A 12760-nucleotide genomic window follows, 5' to 3' on the forward strand; every position below is an offset into this window, starting at 1 on the left:
TCCTCTTTTATAAATTATTTTTTATTTTACTTTGATGATTGGGAAAAGATACCAACATATATGATCACATCAGAGCTAACAAATAACCTGCAGTTAATTGGCTAATTTTATTTTATTTTATTTTAAAGATTTTATTTATTTGAGAGAGAGAGAATGAGAGAGAGCACAAGAGGGAAGAGGGTCAGAGGGAGAAGCAGACTCCCCGCTGAGCAGGGAGCCGGATGTGGGACTCGATCCCAGGAGTCCGGGATCATGACCTGAGCTGAAGGCAGTGGCTCAACCAACTGCACCACCCAGGCGCCCAAATTGGCTAATTTTATTAAAATAAAGACATGTTTGTTTAAGTTGGAAAAGAAAATTGTTCTCACTGGCACTTCGCTTTGGCTGGGATCCTTGAAATGAAGGCCGAGGTGCTGATGATAATCACTCTCACACCATCAGCCATTTCCGTCCTCTTAAACGCACCTGGTACTGGCGAACAAAACTCAGAGATGTGGCTGGGTGACCAAACGGTCAGTGCTCTGCCGCACTCGGTTACGATCCCTTTAATCAACTGTCTCCTCTGAAAGATTCACTTTCAGGTGGTAAGGCTTTGCCCAAATACGCTTCTCGGGGCTGAGGATGGCTCACCGTGCAGTAACGTGTGAGGTAGGTTCTCTTCGCAGTTGGCAGACATTCCTGTTGTGCTTTAACCAGGGGGCTGAGTGTTGTCAGTGACCAGAATGTCTGGCTTCACATTCCTACAGTGGGGAGTGCCCCCCACCCCCATGTTCCCAGTCTGCGATCCTGCCTCAGTTTCTAACTCTTCAAATCCAGAGGAATGTTTTCTTTGTCCACAGGTTGTTTAGGGTTTAATTGGCCGCTCAGGGTTAAAAAGGAATATCTCAAGCCCCCTGCCATGCAAATATTTAACCCTACAAAGTTTAACACAGAGAAAATGTAGTCTCCACCAACTAACATTCCAATGTAGGCAATGGAAACGTTCTAGATGGCTCCAACCACTGCTGTTGTGAGAGCCAAATTGTAATAGCTGCACAAAACTGTGGAGTACATCAACAGAAACCCCCAAAAACAGGGAAGAAGAAACTGTATGATAAATAGAACATTCTTCCATTCATTGAATTCAGTAGCCTGCTAAGGTCTCCAGTAGAGACACTAATGATAAAAGTTGGTATAATCATGAAGCAGGCATTGTAGAAAAGCACTCCATATTTACCCAACTCCTTTGGGTCCATTTTCTGTTTGGTATAAACTCCATTTGCTGCTGTAAAGACATCATTCAGGAATACAAAAACATAGCCTTCCAAGTTAAAGGCAAGGTCAGAACCAACTGCTATGAAAGCCCCAACTATGATGGTAAAAACACTGAGGATGATGTTCAAGGAATACTGTTTCCCAAGTATGATGGTTACCAGGAGTAAAGTGAGTGGACTGGTAAATTTCCGGAGCACGGTGAACATGAGCCAGCTTAATTTACTTGTGCTTGATAATCCACTTACGTGGTTCCCAATGTAGAGGAGAGGCAGAGGAAACAGCTTCACAGGAATTTTCTTGTCAAAATCAGGGAAGTGAATTATTTTATTTAGTTTGGATACATACAGTATCATTATGGTAGCTGCCATCTGTCCAATTCCAAGAAAAATTGGTGATAGGAATTGGTAGGTGGTCAGCAGCGCCTTGTTGACCAGCACGATGAGGAAGGAGCAGGTCCCGTAAAAGAGCGCCGACCGCAGCTTGGCCACCCGGGAGGGCAGCCGCGCGGAGGCGGAGTCCCGGGCCGCGCCCTCGGCCTGGCCGCCCACCGTCCGCAAGGGGTTCCTCTTTCTCCACATCCTCGTCAACACTTGTTGTTTCTTGTATTTTTTTATTTTAGTCATTCTGACATTTGTGAGGTGATATCTCACTGTAGTCTCAGGTTTGCATTTCCCTGATGATGACTGATGTTGAGTATCTATTCATGTGTTGTTGCTGGTCATCCATATGTCTTCTGTGGAAAAATGTCTTCTTTGGAAAAATGTCTGTTCAGGTCCTCTGCCCATTATTTGGTTTTTGGTATTTGAGTTGTATAAGTTCTTTATATATTTGTAAATACATATATTATTAATATCTATATATTTAATGCTTATTAGATTTATCATTTGCAAATATCTTCTCCCATTCAGTAGGATGCCGTTTTGTTTTGTTGATGGTTTCCTTCCCGGTGCAAAAACTTTTCATTTTGGTGGAGTCCCAGTAGTTTATTTTTTCTTTTGTTTCCCTTGCCTGAGGAGACATATCTAGAAAAATGTTGTCACAGCTGATTTCAGAGAAATTACTGCCTGTGCTCTCTTCTAGGAGTTTTATGGTTTTGGGTCTCACATTTAGGTCTTTAATCCATTTTGAGTTTACTTGTGCGTATGACAGAAGACAGTGGTGCAGTCTCATTCTTTTGCATGTAGCTATCCAGATTAATTGACCATGTAAGCACTGGTTTATTTTAAACGTGGAATCCAGCATATAGTGGACAATCATTAAATGTCATTAATGCATTATTAATGTGTGAACTTTGTATTATTGTGATTTATGCAGTACCACAAATGGGGATTATTAAGTATAGGTATATATTTATATTTCTCTACATACATATAGATATAACTATTGATAGATCTAGGTAGATATATGTACATACCTCCATCTAGATAGATTATTTTTCTGGAAGGTTTTAGACAACTAGACCATCTAATAACAATGAATCATGAAGGTTTCATGGAGGGGCTATAAACTTACCCAAAACTGCCTCCCACTGAGCAAGTATTGGGCTCTTTGTGATCACATTAACATAAAATAGATCATGTTTACAGTCCCTTTTCCAAGTTTCCTATTTTTGGTAATTCTTTATGTATGAAATTACAATTGTTGTCTGTTACAAGATGAACCTGATACAGGACGCCCTTTAAAAGTTATGGACTAGGGATGCCTGTGTGGCTCAGTCCTTAAGCATCTGCCTTCGGCTCAGGTCATGATCCCAGGGTCCTGGGATGGAGCCCCGCCTCGGGCTCCCTGCTCCGCGGGAAGCCTGCTTCTCCCTCTCCCACTCCCCCTGCTTGTGTTCCCTCTCTCGCTGTGTCTCTCTCTGTCAAATAAATAAATAAAATCGTAAAAAAAATAAAAGTAACGGGCTATGAAATTGGCATTACCCTGGACATGACCCTAGAATCATTCTTTAAATTAGTTAAATTTTACCTGTGACGGGAGTGATGATGATGTGAAAATATTGTTTTCTATTCAAAGAATTCAGAGTGTTTTTGAAAGAGGTTATATAATGGAGAAACTAGCACCTCCAAGATAGTATCTTAGCATCACTGAATCCTCAGCTTCATTTTATCAGATCCTATTTTTGATTTGCTTGATGGAAGAATAAGTTAAGGTCATAGAACGTAAGAGGGAGAATAGAACTTATTTTTTAAAAAGTCTAGTTGATGTAAACCATTTCCATTTAGGAAAGGTTTTATAATATTAAAAATAGAGGACAGATACAGCTAATTTAGTTGTATAAATAATTAAAAACAACCTTGGCATTTTATGGATACCTTAAATATTTGAATGAAATCATGCATTTCATTATATGTTCTTGAAAACTCTGATAACCTTTTTTTCAAATAACATTTAGCCCACTTCCCAAGACCTGGTAGTCTGGGCAAATATACTTGACCACCTTTTAAACGAAGAACAGGTCTTAGAGAGTGATAGTTAAATCACAGAATCATGCAGAATTAAGAGCTTTAAAGAAATAAATTTGCATCAGCATGATCTTGCCTCCTCTCACTCATGTTTTGCTTGCTGTTCATTATCCAAACTCTGCTGCCATGGTAATTATTTATGCTGTGAATTACTGTCATACTGTTAAATACAGCTTTGAAAATGGCAAGACCAATTTTTTTTTTTTTTATTTACCAGCAGCCAATCATCCTGCCTAGAACCAACAAAAGTAAAATTCTATGTCTGCTAAGCATTTATTGAAAACACTGCGTATTATCACTCTAGTTCTTAGAAGAGAAGAGCCAAAGTGAGTTAAACAGCTGGGCTTCCCTTTTCCCAAAAACCCTTTGAAATACATATGAAGTAACCTAAATGTAATATTCTGCACCACTACAGTAAGAAAGAAGAAATGAAATTCTGATCTTCATCCCTATAACTGCCTCTCCCTCAGATTTTCTCCTATCAGTTTCTCTTTTACCCCATGATGGAATTCTTCCTCCAAATAGATCTGGTCTCTGACCACTTCTCTGTGTCTCCACGGCAACTGCTAAGGTGTGAATCACTATTGCATCCAGGCAGATCCTTGTGGTAGAATAACTATAACTCATCCCCCTACTTCTGCTTCTGCTAGCCTTCCATCCATTCTCAATCCGGCAGGCACAGAAACACTCTCCACACAAAACCTTTCAGCTTAAAATCCTATGGTGCCTTCCAAAGTCTCTCAGAGTGAATCTGAAGTCAGTCTAAAAGTTGACAAGGTTATAAGGGTTGCCCCCTGGTGCCTCTCTCTCCTCGTTTCTTACCATCATCCCTGGTTCCCTGCACACAAGCTACACTGGTCTCCTTGCTGTCCCTTCGTGTTGTGCTTACTTTTACTTCTGGGTGCGTTTCTTTCCTTCGGGATCGTGAGGTTCCCCTAGCCTCCTTCACCTTACACATATGATTCCTTCTTTTGAAGACCTCACATCCCTCTCTCAGATTTCTTGTGCACACTCATGTTCTCCCACCCCCTCTGACCTCGTGCTCCATTCTCGCTCGTGGCACGTGTGGGCCTCCAGCTCACTGTAACTGTACTTACTCAATTTTCGTTAACGTCTCTTTTCCTGTCTTCCACAACTGAAATGTGAGCGGCTTGAAGGCAAAGAGTCTCGCATATTTCATTCACTAATGAATGTGCAACACTAGTAGTGCCTGACACATTATTGTGTGACATGTTGAATGAACGATGGTGTCCTTGAAAAATTGAGAAAATCTCCCCTGGACACTCTGATCAGAGTGGCCTGCATCACTTTCTCCTATGAAGGGTATAAACGTAGGCACATCTGGATCCATCCTCCCCTCCTTATGTGCTGTTTTACGTTTTCTCCATTCCAAAGCAAATCCCTCTACCTCTAGGCCCACGGTGAGTATGTACTGACCTAAATAGAGCTTTAATCTTTTGACTTCTAAACATTTTCCCATTTATTAAACTTTTCATTTTCCGCTCCCTCTCCTCCAGGTTGGATTACGTTGTCCAATTTTAGCAAACATTTTGCCGATAAACTAGCCTCCCTGCCTCTCTGTCTTTCCATTATATCCATTTAGCGAAATAAACCTAAATGCACTAATTCTGCCAAAGACTTTCTCCAGGCTTGAATCTGGGCATTATTGAAGAATTCAAAACTCAGTCTTGCTGGCAGTCCTACTGCATGATTCAGGTCAATTCTGATCAATTCTGTCCTTGATATTTAAACCTACATGTCTTAAAACGCTTAAACATGTAAATGATAGTGTAGAAAACAGGGCACACTTAAGATCCTTCTCTAGGGAAGGCCAGCAAAGGATTCAGAATTAATTAAAAGCAACAGTTGACGGGCGCCTGGGTGGCTCAGTTGGTTAAGCGACTGCCTTTGGCTCAGATCATGATCCTGGAGTCCCTGGATCGAGTCCCGCATCGCTTCTCCTTCTGACCCTCCCCCCTCTGATGTGCTCTCTCTCTCTCATTCTCTCTCTCAAATAAATAAATAAATAAAATCTTTAAAAAAAGTTGAACAGAGTCCAAATCTCCCATAAATATATCCAGGACAATAAATTCCAAGGTGTTTCATGGGTGGCTTCTTTCATAGTTCCGCGAGAACTTAATTAGCTAGAACTAACATTTCATGACTGATGTCCTTTAACTGTTCAAGCAAAAATACTGGCCAAAAAAAAAAAATCTTGAATGTCCTTTTGATGTGACTTCTGATACAATTTCATCAAAAACCGAAAGCTAAATTTTAACTAGTTTATGATTCTCCAATCAGAAAAACCAGAGAATGCATGCATGTTCATTAAATTCTTCAAACTTACATTTTAAATACTTCTAACACTGAAGCTGATATTTTTCTTCCCCTTTGAGATCTTTTATGTTTAATAACTCTCCAATCTTCTTCAGTGCCAGATCTCAAGACTTAACCCTCAGACAGAGGCCATCTCATAAAAAATGGAAAGCCAAGAACACAATGCACTCCAATTGCGTGTCACATCCCCTAGGTGCCTGTGGGTTTATTCCCCAAACCCACAGCTCATTTTGCTTTTATTGTCACATCTCATACAATAAGGAAAAATATACCTAATCAGTAAAATCAGTGAAATGTGTTAAATAAAATCCATCACTATTATGTAGGAAATGGAAATAAGAACAAATAACATTAAACACAAATTTAGAGCTTAATGAAATCTTACTAATTACATAAAAACTGATTGATGCAATTGGAATAATATCAAATATTGATTAGCATAATAACTAAAAGTAAAAAAAAAAACTATTGGTCTGCTCTAAACTTAGTCCAATTGATATATTTGAAATGTATTAAAATAGCACAGGCTTTTGGAGCTCTGCCTACCAAATTAATAATTTGATCAAACCTGTAATTTAGTAATGACACCAAGCCATCCACTGCCTCTGAATTTCTAAAAATGGTATTTTTGAGACTTCCTAAGTTAAATAGTAGGATACATTTTTAATAATTGTATGTTTAAAAATAAAGTAGAATTCACTCAAGGAAGTTCCTGATCTTCTTAGTAAAAATATAGAAAATGATCCTTGGTCAATTGAAAGAATTTCCAATTTATTACACCTAGAATTTTTAAAGATTCATGTTTACATTAAATCTATACCTGTGTGAATGTAACTGGAAACATAACTTTATAATTTTACTCTTGTTATTCATAACATTATCTAATTTGCACATATATATAATTATATAGCTGTTTCTCCTTACTCTGGGACTAGTCCATTATTTGTAAAAGATGAGTTTGAGATATATATATATATATATATATATATATAAATTCTCTATAGTAAAGAGTATAGTAAATTCTCTATACTATATATAATATATATACAGTAAATTCTTATCTCTGATCTGAATAAGGGAAGAAATTCATGGCTAGTTCATACCCTAAATATCATCACACAATTAAACTTATTTTTTTAAGATTTTATTTATTTATTTATTTAGAATGCATGAGCGGGGGGAGGGGCAAAGGGGAAGGAGAAGCAGACTCCCCGCTGAGCAGGCAGCCCAGCGAGGACTTAGGGCTGGATCCCAGGATCCAGATGCTTAACCAACTGAGCCACCCAGGGTCCCCACATAATTAGAATTCTTGCTCAGTCTTCCTTTTAAGTATGTTCCCACAAACTTCAGATATTATCTAATATTAAAGAAGACTCAAAACCAACAAATACATATTTCAATATATATATATACAAATATATATATATTAGAATAGGTAATTCTGAAAAAAAAGACAAAACCTTAACAGATTATTTAATAATTATACTTTTAGCTAAACTTTTCTTTTGTCCACACAGTCAGGAATAACTCAGCATTGTATAACAAATATTAAATGCTGGCTAACGAACTTGATGACTTAATGCCATACATTATATAAAAGGGTAGCCATTGTATTTTGTATCAACACCCCAAACTTCTCCTTTGTTCTTATCCTAAAACTACTGTTTTGAAGTTTAACTAGCATTAAACTCTTTAAGATTTCATATTGTGACTTTTCCACCTATAAAAAATTTCCATAAGTTTGAGTCTGTACACCCTCCTATAGAATTATGTTACCCATATTAAATATAATTCTTGTCAATATCTTTCAGTGACGTATCTGTCAGAAGCTCAAAACCAAACCAATGGTTTAAGATATAGTAAATCTTACTGCCCTACATATGCCCGTTCTTTAAGTTTCTTCCTGCTTTTTACAGGCAGTCGTGTGATATGTATATAATATAATGAATCCCTGATCTGCATATTTGAGAAGAAAGGAATAACAGATTGCAGAGTGGTTTCCTGCAAAGCATGAAAACTGGCTGCCGCCAGGTACTTAAAACCCTCATTTCTGGGAAGGCCCTGAGGTTGTGAATTAAGTCAGCTGTCAGCCAGGTGGTTTATGCTGCAACACCAAGGCTTGGACACCATGGGAGGGCTTATACTCCCTACGCACATTCCCAGGAATGCTGAGACAGAACGGCCACTGTGTCTTATCACACGTGTAAGGGCAGGGCCCAATCATTCCAGGGGACGGCATGGTGCTTGTCCTCCCATGAATGGTAAGCTGGCGTAAGTGGGCTGGGGACAAGCATTTGCTCCATTATAATGCTGTTAAATTTCAGACCAAATTCAGCTCCATTATAATGCTGTTAAATTTCAGACATTAAGTATCACAATTTTTCCTCTGCTCCAATCCACAAAAGGTCAAGAAAATGGCACCACCCGAGGCGGGTCTGACTCTTCCTCAATCTCATGATTTAAGAAGTGCCTTCTCCCTCTCCCAGAGCTGATGTCCATCTCTGCTAGATCCCCATGTACTGAGTCAGGATGCTGTGTATAATAGAAGACCTGCATACCAGCTACGTCTCCTACTTCCATCAATTTATCTCCATACATATGCCAGCAGGCTTAATGTGTGTATTGTTAAATAACTTCTGTTTTTAGTTATTAAGTGGCAACACCATAAGGAGCCATTTCTAGTTTCAGTGGAAAAGTCTGTACATTACTCAGAGATCCCGGGTTTTGATACGAATGAAGTGATTGGATAGACTTTTGATTATATCCCTGAGGAAGGAAGTCAAAGTGTTCTTTGTGTGAGAATAGGAGTGGATACAGATTTCTGAGGGCCAGAGGTTTAGCTAGTCCACCAAATTTCATTTTTAAAGATTTTATTACTATAAAGTTGACAGTAGCTGGGAAGTAGCTGCCCATGTAAGAACCAACACATCTCCTACCTTTTGTAGTTAGATGTGGTGATATGACTAATTGTTTTCCAAAACTATGCTTTTCAAGTTTAAGATGCAAGAGTGTCTGCCTAAGCTGTTTTGCCACTTTGCCTCTTGAATGCATTCAATAATGAGGCACTTAGAGCTGACAGGTTCATATAAAGGAAGTCTGGGTGAAAAATAGCATAGAGAAGAGCTTCCCATTGAACATGAACAATCTCCTAGAAGTGTTATATAAGCAAGAGATAAGTTTCATTGTGTTGTGCCTTTACATGTTTGAGTGTTGTATTCATTGTTCCAACCTAGCTCACCCTAATGTACACAGTAACATTCTTTTCCCCTGTAATAGATGTTGAATTAATTAACACCCTATACTCAAAAACCAGAAAGCATTGGCTTGATGTAAGGCAAAGGAAGTAAGTGAATCTAGGTTCAAGTCAACTGAAATAAAGTTCGATTGTTTTCTCAAAGAAACAGGTTTTATACTATTAATCATGTGAGACCAGATGACCCACATTCAGATATGAGAAGAGCAGCCTTACATCAGGTAAAGTGGGAAAAAACATTGCATACCCCAAGAGTACACATCATAGGGGAATTTTAAAAGAGAAAGTTACTATTAATGCAGAGGGAATTCTAGGAAGGTAACTTCTATTAATTGATATTCTGATTTTCCAAAACATTAGTTAGTAGCAATGTCTAATGATGGGATAATCTAGCTAATTTCAACGTTAGGTGTACGTTAATATGCGTGCCATTATAAGTCACCAGCTCATTAGTTCTCACTAATACGTTCGAATTAGACTTCATTCTAGGACAGCTAATCCGTCTGTCTTTTTTTGGAAATACTTTCTTTGATTGGCTATTTAGGTAGGTTTATGTGTCGCATTTGCAACAGTTCACACATCTAAATGCTCGGAGCTCCCACCCATTTTTTTTTTTTTTAAGATTTTATTTATTTATTTGAGAGAGAATGAGAGATAGAGAGCACGAGAGGGAAGAGGGTCAGAGGGAGAAGCAGACTCCCTGCTGAGCAGAGAGCCCGATGTGGGACTCGATCCCGGGACTCCAGGATCATGACCTGAGCGGAAGGCAGTCGCTTAACCAACTGAGCCACCCAGGCACCCGAAGCTCCCACCCATTTAAATGTTCTGATGTTTTCACCGGATTCTTCTCTTTAGCTCCTCTACCAGCCTCCAGCCACATGGGGCTGGATCATCATGTATCATCACCACGGGACCCAACTCTGCAGCCCCTACCCTCCTGTGCTTGCTTTTCTCCTGGTGACCAGCACTCTCCAACCCCCTTGTGGCAGCCTGAGACACTACCTGTAACATTACTGAGGTTTTCCAAAAATTCATTCTCCAATATATTCATGGATGGCTCTTGCTGCCACTGGTGCCCCCCTTATGCAGACCAGTCATGGCCAGTGCACTGTCCTTTTCTAGCTGGTAGGAAAATTTCTGATAAACATCTTGATCCACCTTGAAGAATATCTTTTCAAAAGAGAGCTTACAGGGTGACATTAAGTATCACAATTTTTCCTCTGCTCCGATCCACAAAAGGTCAAGAAAAGGTGGGGAAAGAAGTGAGATTTGGGGGTCAAAGGACGCTTAAAGGTAGCTTCACATTGCCCACATGACCACTGACCAACATCCTGGCCTGATGTTCAGTATGGCTTGCACTGACATAAATTTTTATCCATGATTACTTTGTTTCGTAAGTCTGTTTTCTCCCTTCCAAAATGAACCCTTTTTAGAAAACCCTAGTATATCACATGGATCTGCACATGTTTGATTACCAACCCTTCAGAGCTCGGGACAGAATAAAGAGGACATCAAAGATTTGTATGTGCCCGGGATAAGACAGCCACTTCCCTTGATTTCCATGCCCCTGTCAACAGCAGTGGAAAGTCATAGAGACCCAGGAGTGCTCCAAGGAGTGAGGGATTTACCTTCATACAGCATCCACATTACCATTTGAAGGACTGATTGAGTCCAAAACCTTTGCATGATTTTCAAAATAGAACCACTACTCTGCTGACAGCCCGCATTTAAAGCCTGGGTGCCACCATATACCTTGAAACCTTCAGAATTTATGAGATTATATCTTTTGTCCCTCTTTGTGTGAATTCACTATAGCCATCTCTCAATTCTAGGACTCACATCAAGATGAAATTCTACTTTCCTTTTCTAACATTACTTCCAGTCCTTCCCAAATTCCAAAATCTTTCATTAGGCTTCTGGAACTCACAGCCAGTCATCAGCAAGGGTCCTATTTTGACTCATATTTGACTTTTCCTTTACTTTCCTTCTCTAACTGAAACCTTTCTCCCCAAGGTCCACATTCTTGCGGCAGCCCTTCATTATGTGTGTCTTCTGTCCCACACCCTGCACACTGCTTTGCATAGGTAAAGCTTTTGGTGTTCTTGCAGTTTTCATTGTTTTCCCAGGTCTTCAAATCCATCCCAACAGATTATACCACCTACCATATCTCCTTGTTGTACTCATCTACAAAACCACAGTTATTCCCGTTCCTTCATAGAAGATTCTAACCCCAGGATCATTATCACTATCTTCATAATTCTTTCATTACTTATGATTTGTCTAACCACTTAGTATATTCATCCAATATCCTGGCTTTTGGCCTTGTGTCAACTAATAACTTTGTTCTCCACCCACCTCAGCTTTTCACTCCATGACCATATCTCTTCTCATCACTAATCATCACAACCCCTGTTATTGTATACAATTACAGGCATCCCAATTTTCAGCCACTATGCCCTTATTTTTCCAGTTAATTCCCTGGAGTATCCTGATAACTGATTGTTCTTCAGCCTTCAAAAGAACTGCGTGGATATCACAACCATTTCAACCAAATCATTTTATTTTCATCCTAAAGGATCAGACTTTATGGGACACCATTGTTTTCGCCTCTTGCACAATTCTTGAATTCTCTTGCCTCTCTTTCTTTCCATGTACTTCTTTTTTTTTTTTTTTTAGATTTGATTTATTTATTTATTTATTTGACACAGAGAGAGAGAGACAGCGAGAGCAGGAACACAAGCGGGGGGAGCGGGAGAGGGAGAAGCAGGCTTCCCACTGAGCAGGGAGCCCGATGCGGAGCTCGATCCCAGGACCCTGGGACCATGACCTGAGCTGAAGGCAGACGCTTAATGACCGAGCCACCCAGGCACCCCCCTTTCCATGTACTTCTAGCATGGTTCCAATCCTGACTGAATCCAATTCACCACATACTCTGGGCTTACCACAGTGAGGTTACATGGACTGGTGAAAACTATATGATTTTCCCGACTGAATATAAATTCCCAGGCAAAGACATCAGTGCAACTTTTATAATGTGTAGCAGTGTTTCTACAGTTCCCCAGATAATTTGCTCCCTTTCTCCTATTGATGATTTTTTCACACGTTCCCTTCTTCTCAAATTTTAAACACTAACACTATCTTTGCTCTGTGATGACCTATGCTATACATAAAATGGAAGCAATCAGAAAGAACTTCTAAAAGCTCCTCTATTACATCTACCCACATGTGATGCTGAATTTTCTGTGTCAACTGCACTGGGTCATGGGGTGCCCAGGCATTTGGCCAAACGTTATTCTGGGTGTCTGTGAGGATATCTCTAGATAAGATTCACATTTGACTCAGGAGACTGGGTAAAGCAGATTGCCTTCCCTAATGTGGGTGGGCCTCCTCCAATTGATTGAAAACCTGGCTAGAACCAAAAGGCTGAGTAAGAGGGCATTCCTCCTGCTAG

At 39.6% G+C, this 12760-nt stretch overlaps 1 pseudogene; it reads right to left on the reverse strand.

Annotated features, from left to right (window-relative positions):
- Window positions 1-798: 798 nt before the first annotated feature.
- Window positions 799-1832, reverse strand: LOC114206120 (nucleotide sugar transporter SLC35D2 pseudogene; annotated as a pseudogene).
- Between the last annotated feature and the right edge of the window lie 10928 nt (window positions 1833-12760).

The sequence above is a fragment of the Eumetopias jubatus genome, unplaced genomic scaffold (genome assembly GCF_037043125.1).
Source record: "Eumetopias jubatus isolate StellerSeaLion01/CBP00866 unplaced genomic scaffold, mEumJub1_p1.0 scaffold_2, whole genome shotgun sequence".
NCBI classification, from domain to species: Eukaryota; Metazoa; Chordata; class Mammalia; order Carnivora; family Otariidae; genus Eumetopias; species Eumetopias jubatus.